This window comes from Uranotaenia lowii, chromosome 2 (assembly GCF_029784155.1).
Source record: "Uranotaenia lowii strain MFRU-FL chromosome 2, ASM2978415v1, whole genome shotgun sequence".
In the NCBI taxonomy this organism is placed as follows: Eukaryota; Metazoa; Arthropoda; class Insecta; order Diptera; family Culicidae; genus Uranotaenia; species Uranotaenia lowii.
This window is the reverse complement of record NC_073692.1, coordinates 111,035,151-111,046,677: the sequence shown is the minus strand read 5'-3', so window position 1 is coordinate 111,046,677 and position 11,527 is coordinate 111,035,151. Positions and strand designations below refer to the sequence as shown.

The window sequence follows — 11,527 nt, the reverse complement described above, 5'->3', positions numbered from 1 at the left end:
ACTTTATGCAATTGACTCTTTGTTGAACTTAAATATGATTTCCGTAAAACGTTCAGTTTCTTACCTGTATTTTGGTCATATCTTTTATAAATATTATAGTTTGAATTAATTTTAATTTACTTACTAGTACTGTATGGTACACATAAAGTCGTGTATATTTTAGAAATGTCATATTAACTCAAGTAAAGGTGCGATAGCACAAGACAACAATATTCGATTTTTTTCGTTGTTCAAACAATTTGAGAACTAATTTTGGCTAATTTGGAGGCGCTCTCCAATATGCAATTATGTATTTTTTTTCCTACCAGCTCTGGTTTTCGAAATAACTTTTGTAAGTCGATTCAAATTTATTTCAGAAAGATTTTTAACAAAAAATTGAAATAAAATATCAATAATTCCTTTATTTTAATTTAAAACTTCTAAACGCCTAATAAGCAAAACTAGATGTGATACACAGAATCTGACAAAAGCTTTGAGTTCAGTACGCCACATTCTTCTAAAGCCAGTTTCCACTAAAACTTACTTACTTACTTAATGATCCCGCGCCGATCCTCCGGTGCATAGGGCCGTGGTAAAAGACCTCCACTGTTGACGATCCGGAGCCAGCGACTTCACCTGGTCCCAGTCAAGATTCTCGTCGACAGTTCGGATTTCTGCGGCTAGGCTTCGCCGCCACGAGTTTCTGGGCCTGCCTCTTCTTCGATGACCTTCTGGATTCCAGTCAAGCGCCTCTCTGCAAATCTCGTTTTCATCTTTTCGCAGCGTGTGCCCAATCCATCTCCACTTACGTTCCCGAATCTCGATTTCTAGCGCCCTTTGATGACACCGGCGATGTAGTTCCTCATTCGAGATCCAGTTGCCAGGCCACCAAGCGCGGATGATGTTCCGCAGGCAGCGGTTTACAAATACTTGCAGTTTTCGCGTCGTCACCGCATATGTGCACCAAGTTTCGCACCCGTACAGCAATACGGATTTGACGTTTGAGTTGAAGATTCGAACATCTGGCGGTCACGCCAGATCTCTCTACGAACAAAAATCCGAATCTTCCACTAAAACAAAGGTGCCAAAAATGCTGTCCTCCTGTGTGATTGATCGATGGATCTTTGGTAGAAGATTTCAATTCATCAGGGTGTAAAGTAAACACTTTATTTCTATTGAGTAAGGAACGGATCTGCACAAAGTTCTGCTTACTGAAACATTGTATTTTTCGTAAAACAAAAATATCAGAGAAAATTGGGCTCCAGGCCATCAGGGTGGGCTTTAGAAAAATCAGGCACATTGGCATCTCTGTCCAGATGACTAAAAATCAGATGCGAATTGAGTAAAATTGACCAATGAGAGAACTAGAAAATATTGATGCTGGCAACGATGAATGCTATGAGAGCAAAATCTCGTAACCTTTTGCACTCTTTCAGTATTTAGGTACGAATAAGGTGTCAGATAACGCCCAATTTGAGTAGTTTTCGTCGCACTAGAAAGAAATGAAATTTATGTATGTATATTGCCTCCACTTTTGTACGTAAATACGTTTTTTTAACTTCCTTACGATATTTCTATAATGAACATGAGATGCATAACCAAACAGCATAAAAATATAGCTAAAAAAATGTTTGTTGGGCATCCATTCAATTGATTCCAAAATCAACGCCAAATACATAATATATCGCAATAAGAATGAAGCCAACCCAGCACTTGTTACCATTGCTCAATACATTGTTCTTTCAACAAAGTGAAGTGGTTTCGGTCTATGAAGTGCTCAATCAGTGCAACAGTTCGTGCAATTGATATTTGCCTAAAGTTTACAAATCGCACCCTTCAAATCGTTCCCCGGCTTATAGGTCATGGATCAAGGTAACTATTCAGACAGTTGTGGGTACAGCCTAAGTAAAAGCTCAACGTTTGATGCTCAAGTGTTAGGAAACCGTTTAACTTAATGTCTTTATTAGAGAACTTGCCGAAAGAACGATACTCGGGCACGGGCTTTGCCATTGTGTACATAAATTGATTGAAAACCTGAAATTGCAATCAACACCAAAAGGTTGATTGACTTTTAAACCGATCGCCCGTTTATTGTGTTACCGTGTCTGGGCTTAATACCATTATTTTTATGTGGAGGAGTAGTTGGAAAACTGATCACTATATTGATCTGCATTAATGTTTATTGGTTCTAATATATCAAACCATAAGATAATGCACGTTTATGAGTTTTAAATCTACACCATAAAAATGGTAGTTGCTTGAGTTAGAGTAATTTTACAGGAGCATCAACAAGTTTAAGTAATGGAAGTTTATAATCACCTATCTCCTCTTTTTCTTCAATAATCTGAAGATAATCTCTTCTATCGCCTTGGCACAAATCAAACACCTGTTATCATGGTTTCCAAGAGCTCCAGTAAGAAACAAGAATTGAAGAAAAAACCATCGATTAATCTGTCCCCATGTGATCTTTCCAGCAGCAGTCGTCTCGAGTTTTTTCCCCTGTCTTCCCCAATCCGGTGTTGTATGAAGCATGTAGGTACCGATGTCTTGTCGTGCTTTTTCGAGATTTGTGGAAGCTGTTAAGCGCGCGTGATCGAGCAAATAAAGAATGAAAAACCCACGCATCACAACTGCATCCGATCCAGGGTAGACGGTATGAATTGTTTAATAACCTTCAGGCCTTCGGGCTGTTTAAGGTGTGTTGTATATGTTACCTTGTTTTTTGTTTGATTGATGATTCCGAAACAGTGGGGGATGCTGCTCTTTCATTAAGCTCGAGATAATCGGGAAAATTGTTTCGTAGAAACGGAAGTTACCCGCTAATTGATTGATAAAATGTTGTTCCCGGTGGTCCAGGAATTGATCTTTCTCTTCGATGGAAATGATTTATTTGGTTGGCTTTGGAGCTCCATCGAAAAAAATGCGTTTTTAGGTTTAACGTATTTACATGTGAGCAAATTTTCTCTTTACTTCTTTTTAAAGTCATGCTGTAGTTTTGATACATGGAACTGATGTTAACAGTTCTAGAGCTATGATCATTTAGTATCCGGACACTTTATTTCGGTTAAGGCTACGTTACTAGAGCTCAGTTATGCAAAATTTAAAATAATTATGCACAATCGCCTCGGAAATTCTTCATTGTCGACTTGAAAACTCATGAACTGTTGATTTTTTTGATTTATTTTTTGGCTCAAATGGTTAAGAAGTATAAGGAGCCACTCTAGGGTGCTCACGAAGTTTAAACCAAGCATCGGAGTGGGACCCTTGATCTCAATGTAAGGGTAAAAAGAATTATTGAAATAGACCCCTAAACTATGCAGTTAATCCGTTCCCGGCAGGCAAAAATGTGGCCTGACTAGTAGACACCAAGTAGATAACTAATAATGAGAAGTTTCATAGATCGCAATCTGTGCAACCAATTTTTACGCAATGTGATCGATGTGTTCTGATGAACAAAGAAATTTCCATTAAAACCGAATTTAAAAGATCAAATTTTTCGAGTATGCTTCGAGTATGCATTCATAAAAAGGTTCGAACCAGATTCCAATTGGCTTTTCCAGGTGAACTTGTGAGATCAAAAGAACGGTGTCTGGGACTTTCACAATGCCCAAAACTGATGCTCTCTCTTTAAACATCAATAACGGTGTCGACCACGTCCTGGTAGTCAATAGATAGGTATGAAAAAAGAGAAAAGAATGAAAAAACAATTTGTGTTGGTTGACTGGTCATGAGGTTCAAATAATTTTGTTTGGGAAAGTGGATTAAGGGATATGATCTGGAGACACTTTTGACTGTGTTGCGATCTTAGATTAAACCTAAACTTCCTGCTTTTTACCACACAGCAGATCAGCCGTTGTGAGTATGCGTCTAGTTGAGATAATCAAGAGAGATTGTCGACACGAAAAGGCATATCGATGGAGTGAGTGTCGCGCTCGCAAATATCGGCAACACATCTCCCCTCCACACCAACAAAAACAAAAGAAAATAGGAGGTTCAATAAAAGTTCACACTGTTCAGTTTTGCGGATTCCAAATTTAACTTATCCGGCAGCAAAACAGACTTCTCAGAGAACCTTTTGATGTATTTTTAACTTTCCATGGGAATGATTGCATGTTCAATGGTTGTTCAAACACCTAAACCAGTAGAACCCCACGATAATCCAGTTTTAAACTTTCTATCTCAACTATTTCAGTTTAAGACCTTTTTTTTATTGAGTGTTTTTATTGAACCTCTTAATCCAAGGAAAATTGGTAAAATAATCCTTTAGAACACTCTTCATGCTGGTCCTCCCGATCCAACGGATTTTCATTAAGTGAGCCTTCAGAACACTTTTCATGTTGGTCTTCCCGATCCAACGAAAATTCATAAAGTGAATTTCTAGAACACTCTTCATGTTAGTCTTTTCGATTCAACGAAAATTCATAAAGTGAACCTTCAGAACACTCTTCATGTTGATCCTTCAAATCAAAAATTCATAAAGTGAGCCTTCAGAACAATTTTCATGTTGGTCTTCCCTATCCAACGTGAATTCATAAAGTGAGCCTTTAGAATACTCTTCATGTTGGTCCTCCCGATTCAACGAAAATTCGTAAAATGAACCTTTAAAACACTCTTCATGTTGGCCCTCCCGATCCAACGTAAATTCATAATGTGAGCCTTCAGAACACTCTTCATGTTAGTCCTCCCGATCCAACGAAAATTTATAAAGTGAATCTCCTGAACACTCTTCATGTTAGTCTTCCCGATCCAACATAAATTCATAAAGTGCGCTTTCAGAACACTCTTGATGTTGGTCCTCCCGATCCAACGTAAATACATAAAATGAGCCTTCAGAACACTCTTCATGTTGGTCCTCCCGATCCAACGAAAATTCATAATTTAAGCCTTCGGAACAGTCGTCATGTTGGTCCTCCCGATCCAACGAAAATTCATAAAGTGAATCTCCAGAACACTCTTCATGTCAGTCTTCCCGATCCAACGTAAATTCATTAAGTGAACCTTCAGAACAGTCTTCATGTTGGTCCTCCCGATCCAACGAAAATTCATAAAGTGAATCTCACGAATACTCTTCATGTTGGTCTTCCCGATCCAACGTAACTACATAAAATGAGCCTTCAGAACACTCTTCATGTTGGTCCTGCCAATTCAAAGTAAATTCATAATATGAGCCTTCAGAACAGTCTTCATGTTGGTCCTCCCGATCAAACGAAAATTCATAAAGTGAATCTCCAGAACAATCTTCATGTCAGTCTTTTCGATCCAACGTAAATTCATAAAGTGAACCTTCAGAACTCTCTTCATGTTGGTCCTGCCGATCCAACGTAAATTCATAAAGTGAACCTTCAGAACACTCTTTGTGTTGGTCCTCCTGATCAAACGTAAATTCATAATATGAGCCTTCAGAACAGTCTTCATGTTGGTCTTCCCGATCAAACGAATATTCATAAAGTGAACCTTCAGAACACTCTTCATGTTGGTCCTCCCGATTCAACGAAAATTCATAAAGTGCACTTTCAGAACACTCTTCATGTTGGTCCTCCCGATTCAACGAAAATTCATAAAGTGAACCTCCAGAACACTCGTTGTGTTGGTCCTCCTGATCAAACGTAAATTCATAATATGAGCCTTCAGAACAGTCTTCATGTTGGTCCTCCCGATCAAACGAATATTCATAAAGTGAACCTTCAGAACACTCTTCATGTTGGTCCTCCTGATTCAACGAAAATTTTATCATTAATTGCGTTTAATAGTTCAGTCTCTACAATATAAAAATAGTTAGAATTTGTAACTGTTTTCTTCAAGAACTCAAAAACTACTAGACCAATTGATGTGAAATTAGGCATGAAGTAGTTTTTCGAGTAAAAAAATGTTCCAGTAAATCCTCCCATCTAAGGGAGGAAGGCTGCCAAACATAATAATCGATATCTAAAGTTTATTTTAATTCAATCAATTGAAAAGTGGTTCTAATCGTCCTGCCGCGCAGAACATGAGATGGTATCCTGTTCCATAAAAAAAGGAACCACAAGACAGCACCGAAAAACTGAGATCCAACGTTTAAAAATTTTAACAGCCTTTAGAGGACAATTGATAGTGGACTCCTAGTTGAATCTATCATATTTGTAGTTGAATGCCTCAAGTCCTCAAATCAATCATACAATAGTAATTGAATCTATCGTATGTATGGTTGAGTTAATTACTGGTATAGTTGAATCTATTATATTCAAAGTTGATTGCGTAAGGACAATCAGCAGTTTGTAGTTGAATCTATAAAATTCACCTCCAATACCCTACTACTAGGCCAAATCGTCAGATGAAATAAGCCGAGAAGTAGCTCTATACATAAGTGAGTTGACTTTATCAAGCTGAACTGGCTGCTAGATTCTACGGCAAAAAAGGATATTGTGCCCCGATAAAAGGTGCTCGGTTCGCTTCGAACCAACCAATTAAACAAAAAACGCATTCTAAAATTAGATTATAGTGATAAATTAAAACTTTACTGACGGGAAACTTGAATAACAATGTGTAAATTATTTAGCAGTGTAGATTATAGATCAGGATGATTTATCGATCCTTAGAGCTGATTTTCTGGTGTTTGAAAATTTTAATTTGTTCGTTACTTGAGAACCATGTTGATTTTTTTTAATATTTCTGTAAAGTAAAAAAAAAGATTGCTTTTTTTTCCTGAAAAATTAATTAATTATTGAAAAACTGTTCCTGCTCCTCAAATAAATTTTAGAATATACGTACTTTCGTAGAAAATGGAATTCCCTTGGCTCCGGATGCTCGTTATGCCCTTATCTTCCATAAACAGCTTTTAATTCATGGAAAATGATCAAAACCACATTTTTTTTTGTTGGCATTCGTTGATATCATTGAATAAGTGCATCACATGTAGAGAATTATTATAGAATGATAGGGGGTAGTATATGAGGGAACAATGTATTTTTGAAAAAAGTCTGTGCTATTTAGGTATGAATTATCCAAAAGGATTAAGTTTCTTTCTTCTTTCTTGTTCCCATGAAAAAAAATCAAGGCAGTGTACGATCTGCTAGATGTTATTATAACATATTCCCCGATTCATAGTTTCGCTTACTATATTTCATCCAAATGTGATAATTTCAAGGATTCAACCCAAATTTTAAACCTGGTATCGAACCATTGTTCACAAGTTTCAGTACATTTTTCTAATGTACACGTTCGTTTTATCAGATTCTCCAACCATTCATCCACTTCCAAGGGCTCAAATCATATGGACCTCTAGTCACGGTGGAACTAGAAAAAAGCAAGAGGAACGATATGCAAATTTCGAGTGGTTGCTGACTACTGTTTTCAACTAAAGTCTACAAATCCTCGAGCATCAGCTGTATTAGTTGGGTACCTACTATAAGAGTCAGGCTCCTCACGGACTCAACAGCCCTCATGAGCTTGATGGATTTACCATGTTTTTTTTCTCTCCTCAAAGTTGCGCCAACGAGGCACAGAGCGTGAACTTATCTGCCCACCACACCGAGGACCGAGGCCTCTTGATAGCTACATTAAGCGTGTCGTACAACGACGATGAATATTCTCTCCTCGTCTCCGAAGACATATGATCTCGGGGGCCTGTGAGTGAAACATTTTGCTACAAACTATCTAGGTAGGTATGTCCGCGCATTTGTTTGCATTTCAACAGCTTTGTTGGATTCCTTCCAGTTGTTTAGGAACCGGGGTGGCTTATCGCTTGCCAGCCGAGGGAGAGGCGAGACATTTTTACGATACCAGCTGGTTCCAGGCACGAATTAGATGCTGTCCTGCCTGACAAGAAGCAACAATTCGGAATATCTACCCACACTAAAACTCGAAGGAATTTGATTTACATGAGATGACCTTGATTCGGTAACCTAGTTGATATGAATAATGACTATTGTTCTCTGAGTAATGGTGACATAATTTGTGCCAATATTATCTTTGGATAGCATATTTTAGCCAATTTGCTTATAAAGACAATCGTTCTACCAATCACAGGTTTAAGATTAATGAAGTTTCAACATCAAAACTTATTTAATTTGACCATAAGTTTACGTTATTCTGACCTCATATTGCGTTAAGACAACTTAAGTTACGTTGAGATTTTTAATAGAAATTAGATTTTTACATTGAATCAGGATTCTCTTCAAATTCAGAAAATGCAATAAATCGGTCTGAATCCATAGGATTCAGAACCAAAAAAAAAGGACAAGATTAGGAACTAATTTTGCAACTTTCCCGCCACCAGTCATCATAAGCTTTTTCTTCATATTTTTATTTTTTTAAGGGAGTTTAACATTCTTCCCTTTAGAAACTACAAGCGAGAGAGGAAGAGTTCACATACTCTAAATTAGGCCCGAAATGGAATTTCCCCTAGTCCCCTAGAACGCTATCTACACGCGCCGAGGCACAAAAGGGGGCGTTGCGGTACCAACAGCTAATAAAGGTGAGAAAGCAAACACAATCCGAAAGGTTATTTATGTTTTCGTGATTTATATCTTTTCAAAAGACGCTCCACCAGGGTTGTCCGTTCTCGGGAGTTCTCTTCGAGCTTCTGGTGATTCTGGGATCTCTCCGACTGACGACGATGAGGGTGGCTCAGGTGATGGAGGAGTTCAAGCCGATCGTCAGTTGATCTCAATAAAAGGGTGAACGGGCGGGGGATTTTTTGCCTTGCTATGTGCCTTTGTGATCAGCTGTTAGACGACGAGGCTATGGGATTCCAAATTGGATAACTGCGAACCCTGTGCGCGCCCTAGGAATGCTACCTTCAATACACATATGTTCGGTTGTTTAGAACGATTATGTGGCGGCGACTTGGCGAAAACAGCAGCTTGGATTGCAATGTAGACTTTTGCGTTCTGAGTATCATAAAAATGAATGAAGAGTAACTTTACTATACTATACTATACTATACTATACTATACTATACCATACCATACTATACTATACTATACTATACTATACTATACTATACTATACTATACTATACTATACTATACTATACTATACTATACTATACTATACTATACTATACTATACTATACTATACTATACTATACTATACTATACTATACTATACTATACTATACTATACTATACTATACTATACTATACTATACTATACTATACTATACTATACTATACTATACTATACTATACTATACTATACTATACTATACTATACTATACTATACTATACTATACTATACTATACTATACTATACTATACTATACTATACTATACTATACTATACTATACTATACTATACTATACTATACTATACTATACTATACTATACTATACTATACTATACTATACTATACTATACTATACTATACTATACTATACTATACTATACTATACTATACTATACTATACTATACTATACTATACTATACTATACTATACTATACTATACTATACTATACTATACTATACTATACTATACTATACTATACTATACTATACTATACTATACTATACTATACTATACTATACTATACTATACTATACTATACTATACTATACTATACTATACTATACTATACTATACTATACTATACTATACTATACTATACTATACTATACTATACTATACTATACTATACTATACTATACTATACTATACTATACTATACTATACTATACTATACTATACTATACTATACTATACTATACTATACTATACTATACTATACTATACTATACTATACTATACTATACTATACTATACTATACTATACTATACTATACTATACTATACTATACTATACTATACTATACTATACTATACTATACTATACTATACTATACTATACTATACTATACTATACTATACTATACTATACTATACTATACTATACTATACTATACTATACTATACTATACTATACTATACTATACTATACTATACTATACTATACTATACTATACTATACTATACTATACTATACTATACTATACTATACTATACTATACTATACTATACTATACTATACTATACTATACTATACTATACTATACTATACTATACTATACTATACTATACTATACTATACTATACTATACTATACTATACTATACTATACTATACTATACTATACTATACTATACTATACTATACTATACTATACTATACTATACTATACTATACTATACTATACTATACTATACTATACTATACTATACTATACTATACTATACTATACTATACTATACTATACTATACTATACTATACTATACTATACTATACTATACTATACTACACTATACTATACTATACTATACTATACTATACTGCCCCTACTCGCATAACAGTCCCATATGGATAGGAAACGCTAACAATATGGGACTGTTATGCGAGTAGGGGCAGTATACTATAGTATATAATACTTCACATTTTTACATTATTCTATTGGAAAATATGTCTATTGTTTATATGATAAAAAAAAGCTTTGTATGTACACGTTAGAGCAAATATGTATAACCATGTCATTCGTACAGTACAAACTTGCTATGTGAATCAAACGCAAGAGCTCGTTTAAAAACCGAATAACCTTTCGAGAACGCAGATGGTCATCTCGGAGGTAGACATACCAACGTCATTTCCAAATAAGGTAGATTTTTTATCCTTCAACCATCAACCTGACGACGATGACGTCCGCACGATTGATGGATTATGAGTGGTTAATTTGTTGAATTAGGAAGACAGAAGTCAGACGAAAAAAAACTGGTTTCAAATTCAAACGGTCAGTACCTAGTTGGGTTTTTTTTTGCTCTGCCATCCCTCGGCAAGTCATCAGTATCATGCACTCCTTTCGAAGTTCTTGTGTGGGAATGGACCAAACCTCACTGCAGATTTAAAATTTGGTACCTACCAACATACATATTCCGGTGAAGTCCGTCCCCAGTTGGGGTTCCGCCAAAGAGCCTGGATGTGACACTGAAACGTCAAACTAGTATGCCACTGCCAGATTGCGTTAGTTTTTGGTTCAGTAGTTCCTGGCCTAGGCATTTCCCACAAGCAGAGGCGAGAAGTGACGTCCTCCGAAATACTATTCCAACTTGTCCTTGACCGGGTGCGTTTTTCTACAGACTATTAGGGCTCATTTATCAAATCGTTCACATTCTGTTGGTGTCAATCAATCGCTTTTGGACACCTGTCTGACAGTTGGGAGGCTGGTAGTTAGTGATATTTTTTGCGCGGCTATGGAAGCTCTACCCTCGGCATCTGAATGGCAGCTGTGTTTGTTCAGATACGTCTTTATAGCACCTTCGTTGCTTTTTTGGCTACGATTTGTGAATGTGACTGTTAATGGGACTCACGTGCTTCATAAAGGTTTTTTTTTGTGTCAGCGAAAGCATCTCCAGATTGTATGAAGGCTGAGGAATAATAAGATAGGTATGTTACTTCTTAAAGTTTCAGATATATCTGAATCAGACTGTTATCTTATCTCTATTGTAGAGTTTCATGGTTATTTAATATTTGAACATAGCTTACCAAAAAAACGTACTTCATTCAGAGACACGCAATTGCA

The 11,527-nt window shown here is 36.2% G+C and overlaps 1 pseudogene; it reads left to right on the top strand.

Moving 5' to 3' along the window:
- Window positions 1-2,373: 2,373 nt before the first annotated feature.
- LOC129741777 (nascent polypeptide-associated complex subunit alpha-like) overlaps window positions 2,374-11,527 on the top strand; it is a 21,892-nt pseudogene continuing 12,738 nt past the window's right edge.